At 41.5% G+C, this 19,420-nt stretch overlaps 1 pseudogene across 1 annotated transcript; it reads left to right on the plus strand.

Annotated features, from left to right (window-relative positions):
* The first annotated feature begins 1,338 nt into the window (after positions 1-1,338).
* LOC149979133 (uracil phosphoribosyltransferase homolog) lies at positions 1,339-16,015 on the plus strand (annotated as a pseudogene). The gene is made up of 6 exons (XR_016484774.1): positions 1,339-1,394; positions 9,676-9,688; positions 10,368-10,437; positions 10,571-10,633; positions 10,858-11,101; positions 15,804-16,015. The product of XR_016484774.1 is annotated as a uracil phosphoribosyltransferase homolog (transcript).
* The last annotated feature ends 3,405 nt before the right edge of the window (positions 16,016-19,420 follow it).

Genomic DNA, 19,420 nt, shown 5'->3' on the forward strand with positions numbered 1-19,420 from the left:
AAAGCACTCCTGAAAGAAAACGAAACCTTCTAAACTAAACCTCCAAAGGCCAAACATCACTACTAAAATAAGTGATGATGAGTCTATTTTTTTGTTGAACTATTGTCAGGTGATCAATTTGAAAGATCTTTCATTTTCATTATTGGAACCATGTTACAAAAAATACTCATCGTTATTTCAAGAGTACATTTTTGTCCATGATTTATGCTGCAACTGGTTGATCGCCTCAAACCATACTTTTTCAATAAACATTATTCAAATCCAACCACTGACTGTTTGCTGATTGTTGTTGTTCTAAGACAGAGAAGAGGTGAAGCGAGAGGTTTCACTTTAGCCTAAATCTGTACTAAATAAGCCCAATGCGTTTCTATGGGCTTATTTTGGATCGAAGCTTGTGGACCATTGGCAAATCTGTAACAGGTGTTGTCATCTGAAGAGGAGGAATCGGACCAAAGCGCAGCGTGGTAAGTGTTCATGCTTTTTATTTAAACTGAACACTAATAACAAAATAACAAAGATAATGAACGAAACCCAAACAGTCCTGTAAGGTGCATGACAAAACTAAACCGAAAATAACTACCCACCAAGCATAGGTGGAGAAAAGCTGCCTAAGTATGGTTCCCAATCAGAGACAACGATAGTCAGCTGTGCCTGATTGAGAACCATACCCTGCCAAAACAAAGAAATACAAAACATAGAAAAAGGAACATAGAATGCCCACCTAAATCACACCCTGACCAAACCAAAATAGAGACATAAAAAGCTCTCTAAGGTCAGGGCGGGACAAAATCGATGTAGGCCACTTGACTATCATCATCATCATCATCATCATCATCTCGCCCATTGTATCGTAGGCATTAAAAATAGTCTCATGCACTCATTGACACAATGCGCCCTCAAGCGGTCCAGACCGACAGAAATTCTGGCCATTCAGAGGTGAGAATTACCTAATTTCCTGTTTATGTGCCTGTAGCTTCATGCTAATAAGGATCTTTTTTTGCTACCTCCACCCAGAAACGGGGAAGACAAAAAATGTCTACCAAGACATTCATATGAATAGCAAAAGGATACTGCTTATTTAACTATTTAACGTGTTCTTTATTCAATGAGAACGTATTTTGACAACGGTACTGGTACGGAAATCAACATGCCTTGCAAAATCAGCAGCTGAACAACGATGACAGTCAAGAGCACGTGGCAATGAGCAGCACCAAGCATGTTCGGTTTAATAGCTGCGGCAACAGCCTCCTGCCAGTATCGCATAGAAATGCAGAGGTCTCTGAAACTTGTGATCATGTGTTCAACAATGAACTACCGAGGAAGATTGGACTGTAATTAAAACTGCTTCCTTTGAATGACCAAATTTGAGAATTACAGACCATCATTAGAGACAAGTGAGTAATCTTTTGTCAGTACATAATAATACCACAGAGTGCGTGTCTGGCACTGGGTATTGATCTGTATTATCATGCACCAGACGATGACTGTTTAATAATGTGGAAATTACACATTGTATACCAAGTGAATGGCCAATCGACACCATGTTACTATTTATAACTGTCATATTACACTGGACTTATAGTACCAGTCAAAAGTTTGGACACACCTACTCATTCAAGGGTTTTTCTTTATTTTTACTATTTTCTACATTGTAGAATAATAGTGAAGACATCAAAACTATGAAATAACACATATGGAATCATGTAGTCACCAAAAAAGTTTTAAACAAATTAAAATATATTTGAGATTTGAGATTCTTCAAAGTAGCCACACTTTGCCTTAATGACAGCTTTGCACACTCTTGGCATTCTCTCAACCACCTTCATGAGGAATGCTTTTCCAGCCGTCTTGAAGGAGTTCCCATTTATGCTGAACACTTGTTGACTGCTTTTCCTTCACTCTGCGGTCCAACTGATCCCAAACCATCTCATTTGGGTTGAGGTTGGGTGATTGTGGAGGCCATGTCATCTGATGCAGCATTCCATCACTCCCCTTCTTGGTAAAATAGCCCTTACACAGTGGAGGTGTGTTGGGTCATTGTCCTGTTGAAAAACAAATGATAGCTGGTTAAGTGTGCCTTGAATTCTAAATAAATCACTGACAGTGTCCCCAGCAATTCACCCACACACCATCACACCTCCTCCTCCATGCTTCACGGTGGGAACGACACATGTGGAGATCATCCGTTCACCTACTCTGCGTCTCACAAAGACACGGCGGTTGGAACCAGCAGACCAAAGGACAGATTTCCACCAATCTAAAGTCCATTGCTCGTGTTTCTTGTCACAAGCAAGTCTCTTCTTCTTATTGGTGTCCTTTAGTAGTGGTTTCTTTGCAGCAATTCAACCATGAAGGCCAGATTCACACAGTCTCTTCTGAACAGTTGATGTTGAGATGTGTCTGTTACTTGAACTCTGTGAAGCGTTTATTTGGGCTGCAATCTGAGGTGCAGTTAACTCGAGTTTAAGACATGAAGGTCAGTCAATCTGGAACATTTCAAGAACTTTGAAAGTTTCTTCAAGTGCAGTCGTAAAAACCATCAAGCGCTATGATGAAACTGGCTCTCATGAAGACCCATTTACCTCTGATGCAGAGAATACGTTAATTAATGATGGACTGTCATTTCTCTTTGCTTATTTGAGCAGTTTTTTCCGTAATATGGACTTGGTCTTTTACCAAATTGGGCACTCTTCTGTATACCACCCCTACTTTATCACAACACAACTGATTGGCTCAAATGCAGTAAGGAAAGAATTTCCACAAATTAACTTAACAAGGCACACCTGTTAATTGAAACGCATTTCAGGTGACTACCTCATGAACTGGTTGAGAGAATTCCAAGAATGTGCACAGCTGTCATCAAGGAAAAGGGTGGCTACTTTGAAGAATCTCAAATATAAAATATATGTTGATTTGTTTAACACTTTTTTTGGTGACTACATGATTCCATATGTGTTATTTATAGTTTTGATGTCTTCACTATTATTCTACAATGTAGAAAAACTATATAGCACAAGGTTTCTAATACAAATAATGTTAGACCTTACAGAACAATCGACACTATACTGATAACTGAACATTAAATGATTGCAATAATCACAATTTGAGTTTCCATTTTGAATAACAAGCTGTTGTAAGGTGATACCACGAATAGGCCTACAGGTTACGTTTTTGAAAGTTGATCATGGTCGTCACTAGTTTCAGAGAAAAATAGTTGAATAGTCACATGTACAGGGTTGCATATGTCATTACAGGGCACAGTGAAATTCTTGAGCTCCAACAATGCAGTACACAGTTAAATAAAACAATACAATAAAAATAGATCATACTAATAATATACAAATAATAATATATAGAGATGATAAATGGGAATGTCCATAGGAGGAGCAGAAGAGGGGAGGAAGTCCGGAGAGGGGGTGGGGTGTATCTGACTAGTGGTGGCTATTCAGCAGCCTGATGGTCTGGGGGTAGAAGCTATTGGCCAGTCTTTCAGTTTTTGCCATGATGCTCTTATACTGTCCTGAGTGATGGAAACAGGGAGAATATTTATGGCTAGGGTGAAGGCTGTAAAGCCGAAATGTCTGTGCACACTATGCTATCCCTGATGCAGTAATATAAAAAAAAGATTTGAAGTAAGCTTTATGCAATAAAATGTTGAGTGCGAACCCATTACACCTCTGTCTGAATTTGCAGGTTTTACCCACCAGCCAAGCTTTTGGGAGAGCGCGATGGTTCTCTTTTGATTAGAGGGGCTGGGGTCCCTTCTTGGCCTTTCTGCAACACCTGGTGTGTCCTGGAGGGCAGGCAGTGTGCCCCCAATTGTGCGTTCAGCTGAGCATACCACTCTCTGTAGCGCCTTGCACTCAGTGGCCGTACCAGGCTGTGATACAGCCTGACAGTATGCTCCCGATGGTGCTCCTGTGGAACACTGAGGGCCCTTGGAGACATGCCGATTTCTTCAGCATCCTGAGGTTGCCTTCTTCACCTTCTTCTTGTCCATGTGGTTTGCACATTTCAGCTGCTCGATGATGTGTACACCGAGGAACTTGAAGTTTTCGACCGTCTCCATCATGGGCCCGTTGATGAGGATGGGGGCGTGCCCAGCCTGGTTCCTCCTGAAGTTCACAATCAGCTCTTTTGTTTTGCTGACATTGAGGAAGAGGTTGTTTATTTTATTTTATTACCTTTATTTAACTAGGCAAGTCAGTTAAGAACAAATTCTTATTTTCAATGACGGCCTAGGAACAGTTCAGGGGCAGAACGACAGATTTGTACCTTGTCAGCTCGCGGGTTTGAACTTGCAACCTTCCGGTTACTAGTCCAACGCTCTAACCACTAGGCTACCCTGCCGCCCCACACCTCCCTGGCACCATGCCGTCAGAGTGCCTACCTCCTCCCTGTAGGCCGTCTCGTTGTTTTTGGTAATCAGGCCTACTACTGTCGTGTCGTCAGCAAACTTTATGATGGAGTTGGAAGTGTGTGAGGCCACACAGTCGTGTGTATACAGGGAGTACAGGAGGGTACTGAGGACGTACCATTGTGGGGCCCCTGTGTTGAGAATCTGTGTACGGTATGTAATGTCACCACCTGGGGGGCGGCCCGTCAGGATGTCCAGGACCCAGTTGCATAGGGAGGAATTCAGTCCCAGGGCCGTGAGCTTGGAGGGCACTATGGTATTGAAGGCCGAGCTGTAGTTGATGAACAGCATCCTCACATATGCATTCCTTTTGTCCAGGTGGGAGAGGGCAGTGTGCAGTGCATTGGTGATTGTGTCGTTCGTGGATCTGTCAGGGTGGTAGGCGAATTGGAGCGGGTCGAGTGTGTCGTTGAGGGAGGAGGTAATGTGGTCTTTGTCTAGCCTCTCGAAGCACTTCATGACTACGGAAGTGAGTGCTATGGGTCGGTAATCATTCAGTTCAGTTACTTTCCCCTTTCTTGGGCACGGGGATGATAATGGACATCCTGAAGCAGGTGGGGATATCAGCCTGTGCTAGAGAGAGATTGAACATGTAAAACAAAAACAGGGGTTGGGACCAAATTATTTTCCGATAGTTTTGCAAAGTAGCCTATGCTTCAGAGGGGGGAGTGGCACGTAGCCTAAACACGCACACACACTGGCAAAGATTTTCAGCTTGCAGGCAGATGCTGGAATACCTTTTTGAATGATAGAGTGAGGGCTTTGCATAGTTGCTTTGTTGTGGGTTTTTTGTGGGACAAAAAAAAATGCCTGGAATGTAAAATAACGTTATTAATCGGGTTACTTTCTTTTAAAATAACGGTTCTGTTCCAGAACAGTATAGATAATTTTCGTTCCCGGTTCCGTTTCTGTACCTTGGATAAAATGATTTTACTGTTCCCTGAACCAGTTCCAACCCCTGCCAAAAACACAACAGGCAACTGGTTAAGCATGTTCTGAGGGTGCGGCTAGTGATGTTGTCTGGCCTTGCAAGGGCTAACACATATGTCCTACATGGAGAACGTAGCCACGAAGACCTTGTTGTCCTCAGGGGCTCTCTTCGGCTGCTAGTCATCGATGTGCTCGAAGCATTAGAAAAGGCTGCTTACATGACACCTTTCTAGACACCCAAAACTCTTTACAGTTTAATAGGAAACTAACCACCCTAACCCCACTTACAGTGGAGCAAAAAAAAGTATTTAGTCAGCCACCAATTGTGCAAGTTCTCCCACTTAAAAATATGAGAGAGGCCTGTAATTTTCAACTATGACAGACAAATGAATTTATTTGTAAATTATGGTGGAAAATAAGTATTTGGTCACCTACAAACAAGCAAGATTTCTGGCTCTCACAGACCTGTAACTTCTTCTTTAAGAGGCTCCTCTGTCCTCCACTCGTTACCTGTATTAATGGCACCTGTTTGAACTTGTTATCAGTATAAAAGACACCTGTCCACAACCTCAAACAGTCACACTCCAAACTCCACTATGGTCAAGACCAAAGAGCTTTCAAAGGACACCAGAAACAAAATTGTAGACCTGCACCAGGCTGGGAAGACTGAATCTGCAATAGGTAAGCAGCTTGGTTTGAAGAAATCAACTGTGGGAGCAATTATTAGGAAATGGAAGACATACAAGACCACTAATAATCTCCCTCGATCTGGGGCTCCACACAAGATCTCACCCTGTGGGGTCAAAATGATCACAAGAACGGTCAACAAAAATCCCAGAACCACACGGGGGGACCTAGTGAATGACCTGCAGAGAGCTGGGACCAAAGTAACAAAGCCTACCATCAGTAACACACTACGCCGCCAGGGACTCAAATCCTGCAGTGCCAGATGTGTCCCCCTGCTTAAGCCAGTACATGTCCAGGCCCGTCTGAAGTTTGCTAGAGAGCATTTGGATGATCCAGAAGAAGATTGGGAGAATGTCATATGGTCAGATGAAACCAAAATATAACTTTTTGGTAAAAACTCAACTCGTCATGTTTTGAGGACAAAGAATGCTGAGTTGCATCCAAAGAACACCATACCTATTGTGAAGCATGGGGGTGGAAACATCATGCTTTGGTTCTGTTTTTCTGCAAGGGGACCAGGACGACTGATCCATGTAAAGGAAAGAATGAATGGGGCCATGAATCATGAGATTTTGAGTGAAAACCTCCTTCCATCAGCAAGGGCATTGAAGATGAAACGTGGCTGGGTCTTTCAGCATGACAATGATCCCAAACACACCGCCCGGGCAACGAAGGAGTGGCTTCGTAAGAAGCATTTCAAGGTCCAGGAGTGGCCTAACCAGTCTCCAGATCTCAACCCCATAGAAAATCTTTGGAGGGAGTTGAAAGTCCGTGTTGCCCAGCAACAGCCCCAAAACATCACTGCTCTAGAGGAGATCTGCATGGAGGAATGAGCCAAAATACCAGCAACAGTGTGTGAAAACCTTGTGAAGACTTACAGAAAACGTTTGACCTCTGTCATTGCCAACAAAGGGTATATAACAAAGTATTGAGATAAACTTTTGTTATTGACCAAATACTCATTTTCCACCATAATTTGCAAATAAATTAATTAAAAATCCTACAATGTGATTTTCTGGATTTCTTTTCTCATTTTGTCTGTCATAGTTGAAGTGGACCTATGATGAAAATTACAGGCCTCTATTGTCTTTTTAAGTGGGAGAACTTGCACAATTGGTGGCTGACTAAATGCTTTTTTGCCCCACTGTATATACAAAAGTAACTTTGTTTTACATTTTGTTTTTTGAATTAGAGGGTGATGCCTCTGAAATTTGTGTACTGATTGAGTAGGTAAAGTTATGGAGATTGAATACCTTTTAGAGAGATGGTGAGAGAGACAATTCTTCAGTTTAGGGTTCTTTAATATTAATTGGAAATTAACAATGTTTGCAATCCTGTTCCACGTCACTCAGCTGTGATTATCCAATTAACTGTCCATTTATCGATTCAAGATGTGGTAGTTTTGGTATTCATGCACAGTGATGAATAAATTGGTCAGAAAGGAAATAATGTCCAAAACTGACATTTGTGTTCACAGCCGTACAGTGGTTCTTCCTTTAAAGTTTTAAACTTATGCTGCGACCGTTAGTGGTAGATGGTGGCATTCTGTCATTGCACCATACTATCACAAGGGGGAGTTAGAACGCTGATCTATCGGTAGTCTAAACTGTTGCACAAATTGACTATATGTTCGTAAATTAATTAATGAGTTTTCAGTCTGATAGACTTTAAGAAATACATGTTTTGACCAAGTTAATCTGCTCATGTTGTGTGTGTTCAATTATTTGTGACATTGTGGTTACAATGAAGAATGTAAACTAAATAAATCCTATTCATATTGAATAATCAGATGCGTGTTGCAAGCTTTATTGTTCCTTGTTTATTTTTTTACTCATTTATTTTATCTCCAGCGCCCGCATCACTCTCCGTCTCATGGCCTCAAACTGCACCATATATTACATATTGGATAAAAAAAATATATAACTTTTACATTACCATGTAGTTAACCAATAAGATGGACTGACGGGGATGTGGACATACTCGGTATACATATCCCGAAAGAAAGAAATGATCTCACTCCAATAAATTTTAATAGAAAGTTAGCAAAAGTAGTTAAGATCTTGCTATGGAAAGCAAAATGCCTGGCTATTCGTGGAAAAATCACCCTGGTTAACTCTCTAGTCATATCACAGTTTACCTATTTGCTTATGGTTTTGCCTGAACCTAGCAACCTGTATAAAAAAATTGAATTCAATTAACATATTTCTACCCCGGTAGAAGCTGTGTTTTTGGTTGATGGCCAATATTAAAAACAGTCAAATGCATTCTCTCCGTCTCCCACACGCACTTTAAACATTTGGATAATAAAGCATTTAAAGGCCGACATTGGCTGATTTTAATACTTCTGACAGCCAAAATTCTAATATATATAAAGTAAAGACCAGTAGTCGATTTAAGCAACATTTGTAGCATTTTTCGGCCTACTTTACAGTGTTGCAGCCTACTGTACCTGTTCATTTTCCTGGGCTTTCGCGTTCGGCGTACCACAGGTGAATAGCAGTGTGCGTGACCATAATCTTCAAGCACCTTTTCGCGCTGCTCTGAGACAAGCATGAGGACTGTTCTTATTTTCACTGAATCTCCGTTTGGGTATTGGTTAGACTACAATTAGGATGTGGAAATGTTAGGATTATTTTGCTCGCAGTCACTTAGTAGCCTACTCCCGACCGGTCACGTTTTACAGCGCCATATTTTCCTAACGGAAACTCTGAGGGTTTTGTTTTTTGTTTTTATTGGAATAGAAACACCATAATATTAATCCAATTAATTAAGCTACATTTCTTTAAATCAATCCCATATACTATGTTCTTACAAAAAAACGTAAATTCTCTAGTACAGCTAATATTAAAAACAGTCAAATGCTTCTCAAAGATGCCCTCTGGTGGTCAAACTAGCACTAACCAGCATTAATGGCAATAATGGCTGACACGAGATGTGCTGCAGTAGGACTCAACTTTTAAAGGAAGAACCACTCTGTGACATCATCACTGAGTTCTTAAAAGGACAGGCTTTTTTACACAGCCGCCCCGAATGTCTGCTATGACATTCAAACCAGATGGAAAGTCTGTTCTAGGTGACAGGTTTTTCTGCGTCATCATCAAGGATAGCTGGGAGCTGCACCAGCCAAGACACTGGTCGTAGCTAAGTCCGACCCTTGACCTGGATAGAAGCAGGCCTAATACGTCCATCAGCTCCGGGGGAAGCCTTCCCAACAGGCCAGAAAGCTTGAGGGAGCTGACGGTCCACGATGTGAACCACTTGATCCACAGTAAGTTCCCTTCCATCCTTCCTCCACTTGTCTTTCCTGTAGACTTGGCAAGAAATAGCGAACGAACTGGGACCAAAAGTGATCGGCAAAGACTTGGCTATGCCTCCAGCGGTGTTTCCCTAGGATGTTACTGGAGACATACAAAACCTGAGGAAGAGATACATCGTAGCGTCCCATGAGTAGGAGGCTCAGTGTGACAGGATCTGGGTCCGTGACATTGGAGGAGATGTTCCCGAGGGGTTTTGCATTCAAGATTCCCTCTATTTCTGTAAGCACAGTGCAGAGCACGCTTTCAGTGACGATCTGTTCCTTGAGTATGACCTTGGGAGCAGTCTTCAATGATTTCACCTCTCTTTCCCACGTTCCACCAAAGTGAGGAGCGCTTGGTGGGTTGAACTGGAATGTTATCCTCTGTTCAGCCAATTGTTCCTTCAGGTGGGGGGCCATCGCTTTGAAGCCTCTCACAGTTCTTGGTCTCCTCCAATGAAGTTCGTACCACTGTCCGAAAGAAGCTTGAATGGCTTGCCTCGAAGTGTAATGAAGCGTCTTAGAGACATCAGGAAGGCATTGGCATCCAGGATCTCCAAAACATGTTTTTGCCAATTAATAGAAAATGAAATACAGAAATATCTAGTTTATATAAGTATTCACGCCCCAATGTCAATACTTTGTAGAAGCACCTTTGGTAGTGATTACAGCTGAGTCTTTCTGGGTAAGTCTAACATGCTGACCACACCGCTCATGTCGCGTGCGCAAGCATTGCTAAATAAATGTATACATACATGTTATTTAATCATTGCACCCACACTGCTTGCGAGCGTCTGCACCATGTCATTGCTCACTCTCTCGCTCTGCTTTGTGTGTATTTTTCTAGCTGTCACTCAAAATGGTGAGGAGCTGAAGCTCATTGGCTAGAACTCTAATTGCTAAGGGGCTGGCCCACATTGGGGAAAATGGTGCAGCACAGCTTCCAGAAAAACAGTCGCTTTCAAACTAGAGATTTTGTGAATGACTCATTTGTATAATGCACATTGTATTGTTTTGACCCACTCTGTTTTTCCACAGATCAGAGCAGTGGTTGAAGAGGGACTCAATCAGCTGCCATACAGCGAGTGTACAGTGACCACTCCCACAGGTTAGACATATTGAGTGAAATTTGTTTGAAATTATAGAAATTGGGCAAATACTATGCATTACTGTAAAATGTCTCACCAAGACCAGAACTGACTATTTTAATCTCTCGCTCTCTCTCCCAAGTCTTCCTTCAGGGCATAAGTATGATGGCGTGAAGTTTGAGAAAGGCAACTGCGGTGTCAGCATTATGAGAAGCGGTAAGACACTGATTATACAGGAGATTAAAGGAAAAATACATCTGAATTGGTCTCTGACTAGAATCCCTGACTGGTAGATTTGCCTATAAGCATCTGACATACATAGTACTATCCAATCACTGTTTGACTTATCAGTTGCTCATCATTACTACGTCTTGTATGAGGTTTAATTTGAATGAACTGAGTGGAATTCAACATCTATCCATTTCTGTGTGTGTGTGTAGGCAAGGCCATGGAGCAGGGACTCAGAGACTGCTGCCGGTCCTTCCATATCGGTAAGATCCTCATCCAGAGTGACGAGGACACCCAGAAGATCAAAGTTTACAACGCCAAGTTCCCCCTTGATATCAACAGGAGGAAAGTCCTCCTAATGTATCCCATTCTCACTATGTATGGATCATCATGTCAAGTCTGGATCACCAACAGACTCAATACAGTACTAACTCCTCCTCGGGACAAAGAGTTCAGGTGAAGTGTTGCTCTACCCTGGGCCCAAGGAACTGTGCTGTTGGAGTCACTTTTTGAATGAACCAGATATTAGGACTAAATTGCTCCCGTTAGCAAGGCAATAGTGTAATAGTCATGGGCATCCCCTGTTTTTATGATGAACACTTGACAGTGAGACTTTTCCACTTGATTTGCTCTTTGCAAAAGGATTTCTGTTAAATTACACCTTCCAGCTAAGATAATTGTGGGAAGGTGTCTTTTATTCGGCTCTGAAAATGACCTTGGTAGGTAGCGTGCTTTATATTTTTCAGCATAATTTACCCCAGGCAGATAATTACACATTTCTGAGGGAGACCATAAAGAGCTCACTGGACGGCAATGAAAATTATGAATAGGCCAAATGGAGCCACTGAGAGTGAAGTAATGGTCATCTTTTTGTTCACTAACTAGCAACCCTCTCTGGGAGGATTGAAAACCTGCCTTGAGACAGATCAAAATGACATGTTATTATTTTATAGAAAGTATCAGCAGATGAGTCATAGTAACGATCACTCAAGGCTAGTACTAAGGACAGACTTTTCTTCAAGACTTCATTCATGTTGCCTGTTCCTCGGTAAAGTCACTGTGATGTCTGTCCTGTTTTTATGCTAATCTAATATACATATGTTCTGCCTTCAGGTACAGATAACACAGTGATTGAGGCTGTGAGAGTTCTGACTGAACATGGTCTCCGGGCCAAACTCCACCCCTCACCTATATAACACTGCCTCACCACAATAACACTGCCTCACCTATATAACACTGCCTCAGCTATAGTCCCTACCTTAATATGGAAGTAGACTTCATAAGGTTCAACATTCTAGGGTTTCATACTACACCCTGTTTTCCATTAATTCCGGGCTCTATTTGTAACTGCGCAAGTGTGAAGCGTGTGTTAGTTTGCAATTTCGTCATGCAAAACTGACACAGTGGCATTTTCCAGCCTTAACGCCCGGTTCGGCAATTTACGCGTTTAATATCAGCTTGCTTGCGCTAAGGTGGGAGGGGTAGCCATATTTGAGGCTTGTTTTTAAGGACACACCTCAAATATGGCCACCGGTTGAGGGGAACTCTTTGATAATAGGGATGGATAGCCTACTTGAACAAGCCAAATGCAGGCATGTGAATTGTGGATAATTAAAAAGCATTAGAGCAAAAACCCTCAAATATTTCAAAGCACTCACAGTAGACCATTTAAAACCCCTTTATCTATAGGCTACTTTTGGTTAATGACCAGGAACAAAAATACACACCTATGCGTTGCTGCTAAACCAGCCTTGATTAAGGGGGCGGCCAGGCTATACTTGGCTTTTAATCAAATTAAACGAAATGGGGGGAAACCAATAGTATTTGTATGTTTCTAATTACGAGATTCACCAGCACAAAAGGCACACCTCTCCTTCCATGGGCACTGTGCTTCTAAAACTTCCCATTAACGCTGCTTGAAACTTTTGCGCTTGTTTTTAAGGACATACCTGCTCAAGCGCAATGCTTTTATCATGTTGCTCCCGCTGTCGGTTGTCATGCACACCTGTCTGTGTCTTCGTGCGTCTTTGAGACCCTGGGCTATTGTTTCACTGGTATGGTCATCGGAGAAGTATGACGTCTTGAGGCATACATTAAGCAATGTCTATTTTTCATCTATATAGTGGGACTGTCAAGCTTTAGGTATGGCTCCGACATTCTGCTCGAGCATAGATCGGTTGTGGTGGAAAAGTAAGACACATTAGCCAGCTTCTCAGTGACTCTTTGGCGGGTAGCAATGTCTAACCGCGGCATTGCCTCTTCTGCAAAATACTTGCGGCTTGGTAGCTGATATTTGGGGTCAATTGTGTTTAGTAGCTTTTTGAAGCCAGGCTTCTCCACTGTATAGAAGGGGACCATATATTTTGCTATATGATAGGTCACCGCACCTGTTATCTCCTTCCACCTCAAAGTTCTTGTCATATGGGGTGATGTTTGAAAATTATGCGGCTATGGTATATTTAAGCAATAAGGCCTGAGGCTAAAGGCTGTTCTTATGAAAGACACAAAATAAATGTACATGTTACAGGCACTAAAATGCAACTTGGTTCTATTTTTTATGATTGATGCACCGCAAGTCCCGCCTCTCCCATATCCTCATTAGTTTTTAGGAGCTTATACCCACATGGGGGATTTTAAATCTGAACTGAGGTCCAGACTCCAGCCCAGTTGGTGGTGGTAATGCACCTTAAAGTTGGTTGCCAACTGCCATATAAAGTCAGAAAAAGAAGAAAGAGACTGAAGGAGGAGAGATGACTAAAAATGAACTAAGTATCTGTGGATTAATTGTTGGAGTAGAGGACCGTGTGCTTTTCAGGTAAAATAACAACCCAACGTTTATATCCCAGGTCAAATTAGCTAGCAAAAGCAAGCTTGCTAAATGGCCATGAATGTTTAATGCGTTTCGACCTATCCCAAAATAACAATAGTGGTTCAGACTTCATTCTGATATTTCAACCTGCGTGTCCTGATCACATCTGGTGTGGATGGACAAAATCAACATGCGCGCGATGGCATGCCATATTTCGTAGCAATTGTCTTTCGACACACTTTGCACAGGACATTGGTTTGTTGAACATGTAACTTCTCAAACCTGAACCACTTCCTTATGATAGAACAAACATTGCTACCCTTTTTGGGAATGATTTCATTCTCACAAAAGGCTGAGCGGGCTTCCTCATTGTAGAATGCCTGCCGCTACACTTCATGAGCATGGTTACAACTTGGGGAAAGGCTGGCCAGGATTGTGATTTGTGGACAACTTTTGTGCATGTGTTGTGACACCGTTGGGGCATGGTTCGGTTCACTATGGGTTGACAGAGCAAGATGTTGCATTTGCCAACGTTATAACTCAAACCCTCATAAAAACAACAAAACCTTGATTCTTGCCATACAGCCATTTGGTATATTGCACAAAAACATACAGTACCAGTCAAATATATTGATTTAATTTTATTAATTTGAATGTACAGTACCAGTCAAATGTTTGGACACCTACTTATTCAAGGGTTTTTCTTTATTTTTACTATTTTATACATTGTAGAATAATAGTGAAGACATCAAAACTACAAAATAACACATGGAATCATGTAGTAACCAAAAAAAGTGTTAAACAAATCTAAATGTATTTTCTATTTGAGATTTTTCAAAGTAGCCACCCTTTGCCTTGATGGCAGCGTTGCACAATCTTGGCATTCTCTCAACCACCTTTTTGAGGTAGTCACCTGGAATGCATTTAAATTAACAGGTGTGCCTTGTTAAAAGTTCATTTGTGGAATTTCTTTCCTTCTTAATGCGTTTGAGACAATCAGTTATGTTGTGACAACGTAGGGGTGGTATACAGAAGAGTGCCCAATTTGGTAAAAGACCAAGTCCATATTATGGCAAGAACAGCTCAAATAAGCAAAGAGAGAACCAGAGTCCACCATTACTTTAAGACATGAAGGTCAGTCAATACGGAACATTTCAAGAACTTTGGAAGTTTCTTCAAGTGCAGTTGCAAAAACTATTGAGCACTATGATGAAACTGGCTCTCATGAGGACTGCCACAAGAAAGGAAGACCGAGTAATCTCTGCTGCAGAGGATAAGTTCATTAGAGTTACCAGCCTCAGAAATTGCAAATAAATGCTTCACAGAGTTCAAGTAACAGACACATCTCAACATCAATTGTTCAGAGGAGACTTCGTGAATCAGGCCTTCATGGTCGAATTGCTACTAAAGGACACCAATAAGAAGAAGAGACTTTCTTGGTCCAAGAAACACGAGCAAAGGACATTAGACCGGTGGAAATCTGTCCTTTGGTCTGCTGGTTCCAACCGCCGTGTCTTTGTGAGACGCAGAGTAGGTGAACGGATGGTCTCCGCATGTGTGGTTCCCACCGTAAAGCATGGAGGAGGTGGTGTTATGGTGTGGGGGTGCTTTACTGGTGACACTGTCTGTGATTTGTTTAAAATTCAAGGCACACTTAACCAGCATGGCTACCACAGCATTCTGCAGCGATATGCCATCCCATCTGGTTTGGGCTTAGTGGGACTATCATTTGTTTTTCAACAGGACAATGACCCAACACACCTCCGCTGTGTAAGGGCTATTTTACCAAGAAGGAGAGTGATGGAGTGCTGCATCAGATGGCCTGGCCTCCACAATCCCCCGACCTCAACCAAATTGAGATGGTTTGGGATGAGTGCTCAGCGTATGTGGGAACTCATTCAAGACTGTTGGAAAAGCATTCCAGGTGAAGCTGGTTGAGATAATGCCAAGAGTGTGCAAAACTGTCATCAATGCAAAGGGTGGCTATTTGAAGAACCTCAAATATAAAACAGATTTAGATTTGTTTAACACTTTTTTTTGGTTCTACACTGTAGAAAATAGTCAAAATAAAGAAAACCCTTGAATGAGTAGGTGTTCTAAAACATTTGAGCAGTAGTGTATTTAGCCATGGAGCATGTTCTGATTGGCCAGTGAGGGTCCAAGTATTGACACAAGTCTTGACACACCCACAACTTTTTTTTAATCAAAACCCAGCCATTTCGTGCCATCACCAGCTACTGCACCCTTAATTCCAGTTGTGAAAATAGCAATTATTACTGACACACTCCCAAACCTATAACGCTTCCGCCAGCGCTAAGATTTACCATGGCATTATGTTTGTTAAAATAGAGCCCTCAGTCTTATTGAAAGCACTGCAAGTCTAATGGTTGTGTCCATCATTCAAGAGTTCCCAGAAATCACCATACTGACCACCGAGGTGTACCCTGTGGCTCCCACACACTTTGGCCAGAGGTACCTTGGGACAGACTAGTCAGCCCTCCAGGGCCATTCATTGGGATACCATACTATGAGAACCAATGATTAAATTGTCCCTCTCTCTGTTTGATGTCATTTTGTCCGCTTATTTCAAAAGGACTTGTTACCCTGCTCAAGAATGCTGCTTTGCTGTGTACTCCGCCTTAACCTGTGCTCCTCAGTCTGACACAAACAAAACAAAGATTTTTCTGGAAACAAGAAAAGCACATTCCATGCAGGTCTTTTGGGAACTAGTCTAGCGAGCTTGCATGTACTGCTGCCATTTTATTTATTCAGTCATGGTAGTTCATTCTAGGTTGTTTTCCCTCAACAGAAAGTCTAAAAAAGTCTAATACAAAAAAAAGTTTTTTTCAATGTATTCTATTGCCATTATTATTGCCACAAAGTGTTTTGTGTCATAAAATGTGTCATAAAACTCAGAAGAAACAAACCACTCGAGAAACGCTGACCAGATCTAAACTGGAATTTGATGGTATGCACAATTTGGACATTTCAGAGTAGAAAAGACGAGAAAAAGAAGCTCAGACATTTCCCTTTTGACAAGGAATACACAGATACAACCCATAGAAATACAACAGTGAATGATTAACTACATTCTGAGAAAATTCTTCAGTCTATTGGATGTATTGACAAAGCATGCCCCTTTTCTTTCAGAGCAGGTTTGAGGATGGAATATAAATTTTGTAGAGGATACAGAGTCATCTTCATCTACAGTGCTGTGAAAAAGTATTTTCCCCCTTCCTGATTTCTTATTTATTTGCACATTTGTCACACTTAAATGTTTCAGATCATCAAACGCATTTTAATATTGCACACTGATAACCCAAGTAAACACAAAATGCAGTTTTTAAGTGATCATTTTATTTATTAAGGGGAAAAAGCAATCCGAACCTTCATGGCCCTATGTGACAAAGTAATTGCCCCCCTTGTTAAATCATGAATTTACTGTGGTTAATCACATTTTCTGGAAAGCTGAGTTCAATTTCACTAGCCACACCCAGGCATGATTACTGCCAGACCTGTTGAATCAAGAAATCACTTAAATAGAACCTGTCTGACAAAGTGAAGTAGGCCAAAAGATCTCAAAAAGCAAGACATCCTGCCGCGATCCAAAGAAATTCAGGAACAGATGAGAAACAAAGTAATTGACATTATCATTCTGGAAAGGGTTACAAAGCTATTTCTAAAGCTTTGGGACTCCAGAAGACCACGGCGAGGGAACATTATCCACAAATTGAGAAAATTTGGAAGAGTGGTGAACCTTCCCAGAAGTGGCAGGCCTACCAAAATTACCCCAAGAGTGCAGTGACGACATATCCAAGAGGTCACAAAGGAACCCACAACAACATTTAAAGAACTGCAGGCCTCACTTGCCTCAGTTAAGATCAGTGTTCATGACTCAACCATAAGAAAGAGACTGGGCAAAAATGGCATCCATGGCAGAGTTCCAAGGCGAAAACCATTGCTGACCAAAAATAACAAAGGCTCTTCTCACTTTTGGCAAAAAACATCTTGATGATCCCCAAGACTTTTGGGAAAATATTCTGTGGACTTACGTGGCAAAAGTTGAACTTTTTGGAAGGTGTGCGTCAAGTTACATCTGGCGTAAAAGTAACACAGCATTTCAGAAAAATAACATCATACCAACAGTCAAATATGGTGGTGGTAGTGTGATGGTCTGGGGCTGCTTTGCTGCTTCAGGACCTGGACGACTTGCTGTGATTGATGGAACCATGATTTTTGCTCTCTACCAAATAATCCTGAAGGAGAATGTTCAGCCATCAGTTTGTGACCTTAAGCTGAAGTGCACTTGGGTTCTGCAGCAGGACAATGATCCAAAACACACCAGCAAGTCCTCCTCAGAATGGCTTTAAAAAAAAGGTTTTGGAGTGGCCTTCTTAAAGTCCGGACTTGAATCCGATTGAGATGCTGTGGCGTGACCTTAAGGCGGTTCATGCTCAGACCCTCCAATCAATGTGGCTGGATTCAAACAATTGTGCAAAGAAGTGGGCCAAAATTCCTCCACAGCGATGTGAAGGACTCATTGCCATTTATCACAAACGCTTGATTGCAGTTGTTGCTGCTGAGGGTGGCACAACCAGTTTAGGGGTTTAGGGGGCAATTACTTTTTCACATAGGGCCTTGAAGGTTCGGATAGCTTTTTTCCCTTAATAAATAAAATCATCACTTAACTGCATTTTGTGTTTACTTGGTTTATCTTTGTGTAATATTTAATTTAGTTTGATGATCTGGAACATTTAAGTGTGACAAATGTGCAAAAAAAAAAAAAAATCAGCAAGGGGGCAAAGACTTTGTCATAGCACTGTATGCCTGGCTGAAATTCTGTTGAGACTACACAAACAGAAGTTACTATTAGCTAAAAACTAAAAAGAAGTAAAGGTTTTGAACATATTCCTTATCATGCAAATACTTTTTTTTTTTTTTTTTATGTACACAATTTTTATTGACACTGATACAGAGGAGTGAAGTCACCAGATTCTACCTCATGGAATGTCTCTCTCCCTAGGACGTCAGGGAGGTCTCTCGAGCTGAAATCATGCAATAAATCAAATGAAATGTCAACACGGCAAACACCGACAGAAACAATACCTCTGCTCTGCAAACACCATTCACTGAGGCTCTCGTGAAAATGTTCAGAGACATAATAATACAAAGTGCTCAACGTGATAAACCCTCTGGCCACTAGGTGGCACTACAAACTGCATCATTTCTGGTGCACTGGCATGATTTTCAGGCACATTAATTACATTGTGGTGAATGTCATTCTAAAGTGTGTTAAGTGGCAAGGATAGAGAACATGTTTGATTTCAAACAGTCACCAGTTTATCATGCATTCTGCCAGTCTGGAATATAATGAGGGGAAAGGAACCACTATTAATTTGAACAGTTAATCAAATCTAAGAAGATTAATATCGGGAAATATGATTAAATTCCATATCCATGAAGAGCTTAGAGAGCGAAAGATGTCTTGTCCACAGACCATTTAGCAAGGCTGCCTGTCATCATACTAACCAACCTAACCTATTTCCGGACTGCTATGACATGTAGATGACCAATAGGTACACCAGTGAACGAACATGTGGGGTGTCTTGACAATGATTGAGTGAGTACCTGTAATTAGTGCAAATCAATATGTACAGTGGCTTGCGAAAGTATTCACCCCCCTTGGCATTTTTCCTATTTTGTTGCCTTACAACCTGGAATTAAAATAGATTTTTGGGGGGTTTGTATCATTTGATTTACACAACATGCCTACGACTTTGAAGATGCAAAATATTTTTTATTGTGAAACAAACAAGCAATAAGACAAAAAAACGGTAAACTTGAGTGTGCATAACTATTCACCCCTCCAAAGTCAATACTTTGTAGAGCCACCTTTTGCAGCAATTACAGCTGCAAGTCTCTTAGGGTATGTCTCTATAAGCTTGGCACATCTAGCCACTGGGATT

The sequence above is a fragment of the Oncorhynchus mykiss genome, chromosome 12, assembly GCF_057628025.1.
Source record: "Oncorhynchus mykiss isolate SJ-2025 chromosome 12, ASM5762802v1, whole genome shotgun sequence".
Classification (NCBI taxonomy): Eukaryota; Metazoa; Chordata; class Actinopteri; order Salmoniformes; family Salmonidae; genus Oncorhynchus; species Oncorhynchus mykiss.